Source organism: Sus scrofa, chromosome 8 (assembly GCF_000003025.6).
Source record: "Sus scrofa isolate TJ Tabasco breed Duroc chromosome 8, Sscrofa11.1, whole genome shotgun sequence".
NCBI classification, from domain to species: Eukaryota; Metazoa; Chordata; class Mammalia; order Artiodactyla; family Suidae; genus Sus; species Sus scrofa.
Genome location: NC_010450.4, coordinates 60,802,129 through 60,815,267, shown reverse-complemented (window position 1 = coordinate 60,815,267; position 13,139 = coordinate 60,802,129).

The window sequence follows — 13,139 nt, the reverse complement described above, 5'->3', positions numbered from 1 at the left end:
ACCTAGGACAAAGTCCCACAATGAGAAGAAATTGTGGCAACAGAATCCAAGCTGAGCAAGACCTGGACAATAAAATGTCAGGATAAAAATAGAAGATGGGTACCAGATCAGAAAAGCTCAGAAAATATATCTTCTTTGGAGAAATGTCTATTCAGAAAGAGAAAGACAAATACCATGTGATATCACTTATTTTTGGCACAAATGAACCTTTCCACAGAAAAGAAAATCATGGACATGGAGAACAGACTTGTGGTTGCTGGGGGAGGGGAAGGAGTGGGATGACTGGGAATTTGGGGTAAATAGATGCAAACTATTGCCTTTGGAATGGATAAGCAATGTGATCCTGCTGTATAGCACTGGGAACTACATCTAGTCACTTATGATGGAGCATGATAATGTTAGGAAAAGGAATGTATCCATGTGTGTGTGACTGGGTCACCTTGCTATACAGTATAGAAGTGACAGAACACTGTAAATCAGCTATAATGGAAAAAATAAAAATCATTATTAAAAATAAATAAATAAAATTAAGAAAAAAATATATAAAACCATATTTTTTAACACTTTGTGAAAACAAGAAGGATCTCCAGAACTATGAAACTAAAAAAGATATACTGACCCACCTCTCCTTCTAAAAGTTCAGGAAAACTATTTTCAAATAGAAATGGGCTACAGAAAGTGATTGGTATGAGACCCATACAAAGTTTGTGGCAGTGAGAAAAGAATGTGGAGTAGAACTTCCTACAGACATGAAAGCTGGCCAGATATGCTCAAAAAAGATGAAAATTATAACCTAAGATTTTAAAATATACTAAAAGAAATAATAAAATTATAGAAGTTATGAAAGAACAATATAGATCAGAATTTTAAATATTTAGACAAGGTGATTGAGCTCAAAAAATTAGAAATAAAAGGAAAAATGAGTAATGAAAAATAATTATAAAGAATATTCAAGCCATTAAACTCAATAGATAATTTCTTAAAAGAAATACAAAGAGAAGAAGAAAACTATAAAAACAAAAAGTGAAGAAAGCAATAAGAAATTGTGAGGAAAAGACAGATAAAGATATGGGTAAACAAGTTACAATACATGTGCAATAGTAATCCTTGAAGAAGAAACCAACTGAATGAAATAGAAGGGAAATAAGCACCAATATCTGCATAGTAGATGTCAGAAACAACAAGAAAATCAATTCAAAGAAACAGAAAAAATACTAAAAATTATAATTCAGGAAAACTATCCTAAAATTAAAGAAAACATTGAAAAGGTAGGCATACCGGAAAATTTGACCCAGAATTGCCAACATTGAGGATATATTTTAATAAGATCACAGAAATTTGAAGAAAAATTTTTACAAAGTCCTGAGAACATTAGGCAAAAAGACCAAGTTATCTGTGAAGAGAAGACCATCAGATTCACATCTTATGTGGAAAGACACAATAGCATATTCATCATATTTCACACACTCAAAGAAAGCAAATTTGACTCAATGATTTTTTTCCCTGCCAAACAATCTTTCAAGTAATAAAGTTAAATTGAGTTCATAGACATTTTAAAAGTTTAATTGTGACTTTATTACTTATTATTCCGCAAATACTCTTCTCATCCCGCTTCTTGAGAAGTCCACAAGGGAAAACAAGCCTCGGGTAATGAATATGACTGGACAGATACTGACATGAATATTGATGAGATTATCAGTGGCTACTAATACCCTATAAAGAGACACGACCGGATATTATTTGCTTCATGATAGAAGAAAACATCAACTATGAAGCAGTTCTGCTTAAACCGTTGTACCTGAATCTACCCAAGCTTTTGGATACAGCTCTCAGTATAGAGGAAATGGAGAGAGTGGAGGAACCCGGCAAAAGACATCATGGTGATACACCAGGTAAAATCCAGATTTTTGTGAACTCCTCAAAACAAACAACATGGCTTATGAACAACATGGTTTAATAACCACACACACACACACACACACACACACACACACACACACACACACACGGGGCGGGGTAGGGGGAGACATATTGAAATACATATAAGATGGCACAATTTGCCTTATAAAAAGGAAAGTAAATGATAAAAAAGATTTCCTTCAAAGTAAAATGGGAAGGGAGGCGATGGATATGGATACAGATGAAAAAAAGCTGGCCAATTGTTGATGATGGTGGAGGATGCTAAGTCCATGGGGGGCTTGTGTTTATCTCTTTTAATATATGTTTAAAATAGTCCATAAGTTTAAAGTGTACATATCTTTGACTTGGCAATTTAACACCTAAGAGTTCATTTACAGACATGCTAACATAAGTGTAAAGAGTATGTGTAAAAGAACACCAGAAAGCTAGAATTAAATTGGAGATTGAACCTGACTAAAAATCTGTTATAAAAAGATAATAGAAACATAAATGTATTGTAAAGACTGCTACCAAACTACTTAACATGTAAGAAAAAGCCATTTGCAGAAAACAATTTCTTAGTAACATATTAAATCTGAATGTATGTCAGTAAAAAATACATAATTATATAAAGTGTGCATAATACGCATGTAAACATATGCATATGCGTGTGAATGTACACACAGGCACAAATACACATTGGCATATCCCTAGAAAGTTTTTAGAAGAATACACACCAAATTGATATCAGTGGCAAATTTATTTAGGGCCTGCTTTGTGCAGTATGCTATTCCAGGTCCTAGGAATACACCAATGAATAACACAGACATAAATCACTATCCTTATGGAAATGAAATATGGAGAGACATAATATGCCAGAGAAGTAAGTAAAAATTACAGTGTGTCATAAGAAAAAAATAAACAAAAAGGGGTGAGAGAGACAGGATGGCCAGCACAAGCTCCCTGAAGAGACGTGGGAAGTAACTGTGGGGTTTTCTTGGGAAGGAGCCCTGGCAGAGGGAATGGCAATTGCGCGGCCTTTCGCAAGGACACACCATCCACCTTTGAGGACTAGCCTGGATCACAGTGCGCCTGGGGACAGAAGGAAGGAAGAGTGGAGGAAATGGGGTCAGAGGGGACCAGGTGCCTGATCTCATAGGTCTAGGTAAGGACTTTTTGACACTGGGTGAGATGAGAAAGACCATCAGACATTTCTCGTTTTTGCAATGCCAGCTTTGGGTATTTTTCTTATGTAGTTATTTTGTGGTGATTTATGAGTTTGTATTGTTTTCAACATGAAAACATCCTTATAAAAAGACATCTGCAGTTATCTTCATTTAATTTGGAAGTCTGATCATTAGCAGAAAGGGAAAGCCTTACCTTGGCTGTCAACTGGCAGTTATCTGCTTGAGGACCTTTCAAATCAAACCTTGAGTCATTTTTCAAACCTTATGTGTCTACCTCTAATCTTTTTTCCTTGTAACCACTTGGTGAAACTAGCTTTTTTTTCTACCTGCCACTACATCTAATTTTACCCTTCCTGTTTGGTCCTCTTAATTTCAAGTGACAGAGATAACTGTATGTGGGGAAAAGATGGAGAATGTAGAAACATCTAGAAAGGCCCAACCGAGCAACGCTTATTAAGTAATTTTACAACCAATTGCTTATCATCTATAAGTGACTGTATCATGCTAGTCACGTGCATCCTATATTACTAAGATAGGGAGTTATGCCTTACTCACATCTTTTGGTAAAACCTCATCAAGAGATAAGTTAAGCCACATACCTAGCCATCACCCCCTAATAGGAAACTGCAGCATTTGTTAAATAGCCATCTCATGGGGTGTGTGCCATTGTGGTCCTTGCTAAGCCTTATCTAGTGCTAGTTTTTAATTGAGTAGTTAAGTGTTGATATAGACAGCTTTTATGCATGAGTCAAGAAAGAAAAGAAAGATCAGTGTTGCTATCAGGTTTTAATTGAAGCATACTCCACAATCTTTTGACTAAATCCTTCATTGCCATTTTCATAATGATTACAACCTTGAGAGGAAACTCTTCTGATAACCATAGACTAGTAATGAGAAATCGTGCTGTGCTGGAGCTAAATGATATCGAATTTTTCCCACCATAATATATATAATCCATGAAGAGATTAGAATTAAATTGAGTTGCCCTGTTTTATGCAGTTGAAAATGAGACCTTGATGCAAATTTGTAGTTTAATATAAAACCCCATCACTTTCCTTATTAAAAAAAATGGCATTGTTACCTTTTCCCACCTCCATCAAAAAAAGAAAATAATAATTTTAATTGATTCACTGCGCTATCAGTTGGGAATTATGTTTAGCTGCATGTGACAGAAAAGTCTAGGTAACGATGACTGAAATTAGATAGTGATTTATTTTTGCTCAGGTGAAAGAGGTCTGAAGGTGGATAATTCAGGGATATACAGAAGCTGCATGGTCAGCAGGGACTTAAGCTCCTTCAAGCTCTTGCTTCACCTTCTTTACCAGGTAGCTTTCTTTTTCAAGGTTGCCTAATGGTCTGAAATGGCTGCTAGAGTTCCAACCACCATTGCTATATTCCAACAAGAATAAGGAGGAAAAGGAAGAAGGATAAAGGACACAGTGCCCAGCTGAGAGAACCCCCTTTAAGGAGACTTCTTAGAAGCAGTAATTATAATTGCATCTGTAATTTCCACCTCTATTTCATTGATCACCTCCTGCTACAAAAAAGGATGGGTTAAATTGACTTGTAACTGAACACACTGTAACAGTCACTTAATATCAGGGTTTTGTTAGTAACAGTAATTACAGTTTAGTATTTATACACATTTTATGTGTGTCAGGCATACAATGGTATCTCAAGTTCTAGGTGTTTTTCATAGATTAGCTTATTTAGTCCTTATAACAATCCTGTGAGGTAGGTAAAGCATTACTTATGTTTTACAGATGAGGAAACAGAGGCACTGAAATGTTGAGTAACTTGCCTAAATCAGAAATAATCCAAAATTTGAAGACTGGTTTCTAGTTCTGGAATTTGTACCCTTAATTACAAAACTGCAAAAACCGCAAATGCTGATATGGAAGTTCCCTAATGAAGGGTCAAATCAGAGTCTATGCCACAGCCACAGCAATGCCAGACCTGAGCCTTGTCTGTGACCTATACTACAGCTCACGGCAACCCCAGATCCTTTAACCCACTGAATGAAGTCAGGGATCAAACCTTCATCCTCATGGTTACTGGTTGGGTTTGCTACTGTTAAGCCACAACAGGAACTCCAACAATCTTCTTTTAAAAAGGGCTAGATAGTCAGTACTTTAAGCTTGTCTGCCATAAGATCTCTGTGCAATTATTCAACCCTACCTCTGTCATTCAAAAGAAGCCATAGATGACACCTAAGGAACAAGGCATGGCTGTGTTCCAGTAACAGCTTCAGGCCATACTGTGTTCATTCCCCACGAAGAACTATTCCACCTCTCTATGAGGGTCAAGGCATAACATGCAGTTGTTTATTCACCAAAGAGTGAGTCCATTCACTCTTCTCCAATAGCTCTTACAAAATAGAGCAATAAATTAATTAGTTAATTAAACTAATAATAGAGCATGATTAAGAACTTAAGTTCCTTATATTCATTGCTGCAGAAATGTCATCATGACAGAGATTATTTGGAAGGCTTGAAAATTTTTTCAAACTCTTTGAATAAGAGGTGTAATATAAACATTCATTTACTGGAGAACTGCTAAGCTTAGTTGAAGATCAGAAGATCATTTTTTTTTCCTTTTCTTTTGAAGAACTGCAAAATGGAAACAGTTATTCAAAAGCTTTATCTCTAGTCCTTTGTGTCTCAGTTTTTAATAACAATAAACACTCTCTCGCCAAGGTATGGTAGCTTTCGCAGAGGAAATAACCCTAGCATGATGTATTTAAAAATTCCTGTTACTTGTAAGTGACCTTCTACATTTTTCCATTTCTCTGTTACTTTCCTTCCCCAAGCCTGCTTAGTACAGTTTGAGGTTCAACTTAAAGTTCTAAGGAGATCACTATAAGCTTTATTACAAAGGAGATCAGATAATAGCAGCCAAATAAAATTCAAATCAGGTCATCCATCCTTTCATTTCAAAAAAATATTTAAATGTCTATTTTGGGCAGGGGGTTCTTCTGGGCATAGTGTTAAATGTCTGTGAAATAATTGGAAATAATTATTTAGCTAAGCTGTTTCTGTCTAGCAGCAGTTATGTATTTATTAGTCCACCGACTCTAATGGTGTACTGTAACTTAATATGTAGCAGTAAATAAATATCTAATGGGATAATTAATCTCAATAGGGACATAATTGCTGAATAGCATTCTAAAACTCTGGAGACATCAGAGCTTCAGCTCATCTAATCAAAAAGGTTTTATTATTTGAATAGACAGCTGTGTTTTCCCTTAAAGGATGGTCTTTACAGCACCTATTTTCTGTAACAGTCACATTAGGATTTATTTGTAGCACAATACACTTTGTTACAATAGTCTTGAGAGTTATAATCCCTTTAAGCAGTCCTTCTCTTGAAAGAGTTTTCAAACACTTTGGGTATGCAACTGTATAAGCCCCAAGTGTGATTTAATCCTCAGTATTTTGGTTTGTTCTTGAAGCTGTTATTCTTCTGAGAAAAGTGAAGGTATATGTTGATTTTGTCTGTTGTTAGGATTCATGTAGGATGACAAGAAATGGCTGAACAGTCGTATCAGTTTTATTGTCCTAAGATTATGCAACTGCTTTAATGTAAAGCCTGTATAGATAAAGGAATAGGCCATTTTTAGTAATCAAGTTCCACAATTCCAAAATCTAGGCTTTTGAAATCTAGCAAACATTCAACAAAGCATTACCTCTCAGTTGAACTCTACTTTTACACTTGGCAAAATTTAGTCTTATCTGTAATTAGATCACAATTAGACTTTAATTATTCTAATTAAAGATTTGTATCATTTTCTTATGATGGTCTCCTTTGTAGCTTTTTTTAAAATTAAATCTATTAGAAATAATAAATTTTTTTGATTCATCTCAGCTTTGGAAAACTTTTTTTTTAAATGATACCACTCAATTAGCTTTTATTTTTGTTTGGCTTTTCATATTTCTGGGAATGCTTCAGAAGAAAAATCAAAGTTTAGTAGTACTTCTAGTTGTTTATTCACCAAAATCACAATAACCACTTCCACTTAAAACTAAAGACACTGATAACTAAAATGCAACTTTATAGTCAGATGGATCACTGAGCAGAAGAGGCAGGACTGTAATTGTTTCCCACTTCTGTCATTCTTCTCATGGAGCTGGAGATCTCATGGCTTTCTGCAAGGGATTGATTTCCTTAACTCAGAGAACATGGAGGACCCCAGAGCCGGTTGCAAACACATTTCTCCTTCCTGAAACTGGGAGAAAACTGATAGGATTCACGTTTGCTTGCTAGATTTGAATTAATGTGTTTATACTTATATTTCACTTATTTTTCCTTCCAATAGTTGTGTGTGTGTTGGAAGATAAAATCAGAAATCCATATTCAAATAAAACGCCTTTTGTTCAAGGCATACCTTGGTACTGGCCTGTGCTACAAGGCCTATGCTTGCCCAGCTTTGAGACCTAACAGCCGGAAGTCAGCGACAGGAACATCAGTGGTTTAATGGACCAGGGATCTTACATGCCTGAAGCAGGGTCCTGGAGCAACAACACCCCTCACTCCGCGTGCGGCAGAAGGCGAGCAGGATCTAGCAGCAGACTTCTCTCCCAAGCGGAAGGGAAATACCCAGATATACGCGGAATTGACGGGATTGACGTCAGATTGGCTCATTAGTTACCAGGGAAACCAGTGGGGCACGCCTCTCATGGCCGCTTTAATAAAAACAATCACTAGCTGGGGGCGTTGGGCAAGTATGTTGTAAGGTTAGTTATGTTCACAGGGTGCAGGTGAGGCAGACACTGGTTGGGCAGCAGATGTAAGAAGCAGCTACCTTGGGTGTCTTGACCATACACTTGGGAAAAGTCCCCAGGGTTCTCTCTGACAACTGCCTCTGACTGGTGGCAGAGTTCTTTTGCAGTGTAACCACTCTTATATTTAGACATATGTGTCAGTGGTGGAGTGCACCCCTGAGCTCTAAGCCTTCAGGCTTGGTGAGAATAACGGCTTTTCTGGATATCTCTTGCTAATCCTGGATTAAACCTAATAGCATTTTCCTTTCTACCCTTTTTTTTTTTTTTTTTGAAAAGAGTTTTCATCAAAACCAATTTAATTATCTTTTCAAGGACATGTAAGCGTTTAGCAAAAGTAATATTTTTCTACTTGAAATTTTCAAACTTACAGAGTGAAATGCCGGACCTTGATCTGAGAGAAGAATGAGAAGATCTAAACATTCCCTTCTGATTTTCTAATGTTCACCATCCAATGCTTATTAAGGAGAGGAGTGAAATTAATTGTAACTAATGAAAAGGTGCCACTTTGGAATACTGATTGAAATATGGGTTTAATGGGTGCTTTTGGTGAGCATTATACTGGTGAGATAGAACTGGAACTGAGCCAAGACAGTTATGGTCAGTCAGATGTGAATGCACCACTTATATGTGAAAGGGTGACGTCCACAAGGCTCACGTCTAGGAAGGACTAGGTGAAACATAGCAGTGCAAGAGCAGATTCTACTCAAGTGTGTCTATCCAGCATCCCTCTGGTAAGACTTTGGATTTATGAACAGTAACCCAGGCCACTCCATCATGGTCCTCAATCCCCTGGGCAAAATCCGTCCAGGGTAAGGTGTTAGAACCAAGCATGGTGAATTGGAATCCTTCTTTGTGATTTTTCTAACCAAAATGCCCTTTCGTATTTTCACAGAGCTACTTAATCGAAAGTCCAAAGCTGTTGCCAAACATGACTCTCTCCAAAAAGAGACTGTTTTGTTGCAACAGTAAGAATAGGAAAAAAATTCTTAAGCAGGTATTCTGTGTAAGGCACGCTTCTACACACTTTAATGACTTTTGATTTTGACTCTATCATCTCAGTAACTCTATTCAGTAGATTTTATTATCATCCCCTTTTTTACAGAGGAGTGAACTGAGCTCATCATCACAAGACTAGAAAGTAGAGAAGCAGGGTTTTAACTTAGGCAGCTTAGATTCAAAGTCTGGAAACGCAACCATAAGATACTGCTTCTCAGGAGGAAATGAAAGAACCAAGCTGGCACACAGGGAAAAACAGAAAAGGTGGGATACAGAGAAAGTGTTTACTGTGTTCATTGCCCTGGTTACCAGTTAGCCTTGGCCTCACCCTTTTCCTCCATTATTATGTGAGTCACTAAATCCCTTTAAGATATTTGATGTTTTTCATTTGTTTAGCTTCAGCAAATTTGAGTTATGGTCCTCTTACTTAAAACAAAAGGATCCCGAAATACCCTAGGAAGAGAGAAGCTAGATCTCCATGAGGCAGACATACCACAGTAGGAAGGCTTAGCCAGGAAATTGTTTTAAAAAATAACATAGTAGAAAATATGCTGATCAGGACACCCTGGTCCAAGAATTAGCTCCAGCATGAATGAGGTATGACATTGAACAATCACACGTCCTCCGCTGTCCTCAGTTTACTTATCTGTGAAGTAAGGGATTGAACTAAATGAATTCAAGTGTTGTTTCAGGTCTGCAATTCTGTGAATTTACATTCTACCTAGAATAAGTAGATGGCTTAAAAGGATAAGTGGAGAAGTCCAGAGATGGATGCATGAAAATTACCTAGAAAAAAAAATGTGGCTGAGGACTAAGACAAAAGTGTGTTTGAGAATACTGAGACAAGAAGGGACTGGCTGATGAGTAAATCTCTAGACTGAATGAGAGACGATGCTGCTGATTTGCGGAGGAGCGAAATATCATGTACGATAGAAATGATTTTTGTGAAATCCAGAAACAAAAAGGGAAAATGAGTAAGGCTAAGATTAAACATAAGAGGGAGACTGAGAATGAGATTGATAGGTAGGAAAAGAATGAAGAGAAAAGAGATCTTGCATTTCTATGAGAGTAGATAGAATTTAGCCTGAACCTGGGGAGACTGGTCGGGGATGTGGTCAGATGGAGGTGACAAGAAAACAGAGGAAAAGAGCTTAGGTGTAGCTCTATGAAAATAACAGGAAAGACAATCTTTCTAAACATGGCCCAATGAGTAATATAAAGCAAACATGAGAAAGAAGTGGGATGAATGGTATAAATAATTTTTCTGCTTTCCTTGTAAAATATTTTCTATCACCATAAAACTGAAGTAGCTATCATCAAAAAGGAGTTAGGGTTCTGGATTCTTCTAAATTATGTATCAGATATTTGTATTAAAAAAGAGATGGCCTCTATATTGCACACTGACCATTACCCCCTATGTATTTTTTTCCTGACCATAGCAGACATAAAGCATCATGGAATTCTTTCTCCCTATTTTTAGGTGCAGCCTTCTAAAGATGTGCTACAAATAGTCACTACTATCCATGAAAGTTATGTGTTAAGTATCTAGGTAATTTATATGTATTAATTCTATATATTATTGCTGACCATTGAAGAAGACTAGTAGGTGTGAGAACCCAACCGAAGTTCATTTCTATTTGACGAATGGTGGCTGATTTCTCTCTTACCTTCCTTGGGGTCCTTCAAGCTATTCCTGTTTAGAGAAACCTTGTGGCATCAATATGAGTTGTTTACTAAAACACACAAAGAAGAATGTGAATTGAGTGGTCAACAGATGCTAAAGATAAGCTGGGAGTTCTATTGAAGAAACTTGATTTACTATCTTTTTTGCATTTTAAATGATAAAATAAAAACTATCCTTCGTCAACTTGCAGCTTTATTCTCTGGAATTTCAGGCAATTCACTTTTACAATGAGTAGATTTTTGAACAGCTGTGATACTGCTAAAAACCAGGTAGATATATAGTTTGGTAATATCCAAATTTTCAGGGAAAACTTGAAGAGGATTCATTCCATGGAAATAATTCCTGATATTTATCTGTGAATTATGTGTGATTTAAAATTAATAAATGACTTTCTATTTCATGGATACTGAAAATGGTGATAGAAAGCTAGATATTCTCAACAAGTTTTTGTTCTATGAATTAACTAATGAAAAATGATTCAATAATTCAGTTGATTTTTATTTGACCAATATATGATTCACCTTTATTAAGTGGGAGGAAAACCATTTAGGTGATTAACCAGACTCAGATAAGAAATTTTCTGTTTTTCTTTTTCTATACATCTTTTCTGCTTCAAGGAAACATTTTATAATATTTTGAGAATATTTAAACATGATTGATGCAAATACTTATACAATTAAACAGTTAACTGTGATCCTCAGCCCAAAATGCACATTAAATCACCTGTGGGCTTTGAAAACTAATTTACACCTGGTTACCCACCCAGAGATTCAGATTTAATTGCTATGGAGTGAGGACTGGGCTTTTTTTTTTTTTTCTTTTTTTCCTACTACGTTCTAGGTGATTCTGACTGCAGCCAGGGCTGGGAAATACTGAGCTAACTATTTTAACTGACCCTAACAATATACATGAAAATAGCATGATAAATTTAATCACTCTTTTCAAAATAAATGAATAAAATGTAGCACAATTTTGTGTTTCTTAGGAATTTGAATTGGTCTTGATGTCTCAATCTTAAATACATTCCAGTTTGAATTTTTAAAACCAAACAATGTCATTACTTATTATTTTCCAACTTTTAAGCAAGTTATATATACATAGGTTACAATAGGTAAAACAATTTCGTAATTTTAAAATTTCAGATTATAAAAAATGGCACATATACTTAAGAATGAAAACAGAACAAAGAGCGTGCTTAAAAAGAAAGTTTGTACTCTTTTTTTCCATTTGCATCCATTTCTTCTAAGTGTGTTTTTCTACAATAACAAAATTAATGAAATTCTATTTTCATCAGTTGCAATAGAATGTTGCAAATTAGCACTGCTAAAGACTTCCTAAGAATGTGAGAAATTATGAGCTTTAAACAGTGTAAGGTACAAGAAAAGGAGCTTATATTTTAATATAACCTTATCTTTTCCCCCAACATTAAAGAATAATTGTTAATTTCTGGAACATGATTTAAGTGGTAGGATTAAGGCTATATACCAAATATGAAATACATGTCCTTACATCCTATATGAGAAAAAGCATGGCTATCAAAATCAAAATAAAAGCATTTAGAGAGGTGTTTTTCCCCAACTGGAAATATAAAGTTAATTAATATTTTAGAGACTCAGACATGAGTCATTTTTAGAGAATTGTGATTATCTGAAAGATCGTGTTCATTATAAAGATTACTTATTTCATAATTATTCAGACATTTTTGTTCAATATTATGATGTGTTTTGACACACTTAACACACAATCACCAGTATGGACAAGATCTTTTATTTCAATTTATACATAAAAAGTCTTCAAGCCAAATTAACATCCTTGATCCTTTTAGATAAGACATTTATATTTTCTGCTGCTGTGACTGAGGGTAAATTCTGGTGAAGTATCTTAGGAAAGGAGAGAAAAGCAAGTTGAATTTTATCTTCTTAGATATTCTACTCAGAGAAGACTCTTCACTGGCAATAAACTTTCTAGCACTGTAAGTAAATAAATAATCATAACTGATATTTTAGAAATAGATTTATCTATAAAATTCAAAATGATATTACTTTTTGGGAATTTATTTTTTCTTTAATTTTTTCACTATTTGTTATACCTAAGTATGTGATTAATAACTTTACATACAAATGGAAGACTAGTGAGTATCTCCAATTGCAACAAATTGTTCTTTTACACACTCAAAATTAGTTGACATTTCTCTAATGCCTAGTTCTAGTGTGATTTAGATGAGTATGAGGAAAATACCACTTTTCTAAGATCTTTCATAATAAGCAATTACTATATATGTGTGTTTTGTTTTACATATACATGCAATTACATGCATGTGTGCAATTACACAGACACTCCACCATATTCACATGTCATGTTTAACCTAAAATGGTATAGTAGAAGAGGAATGGCTTCAGCTTTGGTACCACTCTTATTCATTAACAATTTTGAGACTCCATTCTGTGTATATTTCCAAAAATATTAACAAATCTATCTTTTGGTAAAATTGGTCACAATCTAGAAAATCTGTTTCTCCTTTCCATAATATCCTAGTATCTAAAAGTAACCACTTTAGGGGAAAAAAATCCGGATAGCAAGGCACAGTGTGTT